Below are 1,334 nucleotides of genomic sequence, written 5' to 3'. Positions count from 1 at the left end.
GGGGCCGGTGGGCCGCCCTTCCCCGCCCCAGCCGGCCGCCCCAGCGGTCCCCAGCCCCCGTGCGGAGCGGCGCGGAGGGGGTGGCGGCAGTCCTGTGACTCATGCCTGCGTCGAAGCAGATCAACCGGCGATTCACGATTTTAAAAAAGCAAATCGGAGCACTTCTGGAAAAAAAGGTCATCTCGCATTAAATTCCGCTGCGCGATTGGTATTCCGACGTCGTTTCTGGCAGAGTTTATAAGCGGCGGGTCGCTCCCAGGCTAGAGTCGCCCTGCCTGCCTGGACTACGGCAATAAGAGTGTCTGCTCGCCCCCTCGGTAAGTGTCCTCTAAACAGCATCCTATTTTTTCAAGCCTTTGGGAACCTCTGGAGCAATTTTTCCCCCTAAAATCGGTTTTGGTCGCTGTCGTACGTACGGAGAAATAATGGGATTTTTGATACAGCTAGCGCCCTAGACATAGTGCTAACCTGTTACTTCACTTGCAGGCATTGTCTAGAAAATCTCTTCTGCTTGTGTCTGTTTTCTTTTTCGTCTTAAAAAAATTAAATACCTGTTTTCCATTGAAATCGTTAATCCGTTGCGTTTACACGCGGGTGTAAATCCACTCAGCAGTGGAAATGAATCGGTAGCTACCGTTTTGAAAAAAGCCGCTAACAAAGAAAGCGTTCTTTCGTTACCGCGACCTTCATTTTCTTTACAAGGGGAAGAAAATAAATCGCAGGTAGCCGTGGGGACAAAGAGACGATCTGGGCACTGACCCGGCAATTCTCGATCAGCGACCCTGTATTGCTTATCGGAACGCCGTGTCTGCCAGGAAAGAGCTGAACATCTGGCGAGGAGCGAGGGCTGCTCCTACACCTTCCTTTCCCCAGACAGACATGCTTCTCCTGCCATTTGCACCACTAAAGCGACCATGGGCACGGGCGATCGCTGGTTAGTGCCGGAGCACATACTGGCCCAGATTTGCTGAAACATGTGTGTGCAAATACACATGTATGTGGCGCTTGTCATTGGACCTGGGCAAAACGCACCTTTGTGGTGGCGGGGTTTTGTCTCTCAGTCTTTCCTGAATGCTTAGCCTGACGTGGTAAAGCCGAGAAGCGGGCTCTGTTTGGGATTGTAGGTCATTCGGGCTGGTGATTTCGAAGCCCGCTTTGCACGCTGGTCTCCATTTGATGCGAGACGTGTAACTGCCCTGCTCAGTGGCCACCGATATAATTGCTGTAGTCTTCATGCTCTGCTAAATCCGTCATTCAGGCGCGGGGGGTAGCGCCCTGGAATCTAGCGAAGGGAAGATTTTTCTCTTCAGTGTGTTGAGGCATTTTCCCGGTTC

General features: G+C 52.1%; 1 long non-coding RNA gene across 1 annotated transcript in view; it reads left to right on the top strand.

Annotated features, from left to right (window-relative positions):
- The first annotated feature begins 6 nt into the window (after window positions 1-6).
- Window positions 7-1,334, top strand: part of LOC108447036 — a 1,549-nt gene continuing 221 nt past the window's right edge. Inside the window, exon 1 of the long non-coding RNA XR_001862403.1 lies at window positions 7-317. This is a non-coding gene — a long non-coding RNA (uncharacterized LOC108447036). The remainder of the gene's footprint in view (window positions 318-1,334) is intronic.

This window comes from Corvus brachyrhynchos, unplaced genomic scaffold, assembly GCF_000691975.1.
Source record: "Corvus brachyrhynchos isolate BGI_N302 unplaced genomic scaffold, ASM69197v1 scaffold255, whole genome shotgun sequence".
Lineage (NCBI taxonomy): Eukaryota > Metazoa > Chordata > Aves > Passeriformes > Corvidae > Corvus > Corvus brachyrhynchos.
Note: the sequence above shows the minus strand (reverse complement) of the source record. Positions and strands in the feature narration are given on the sequence as shown.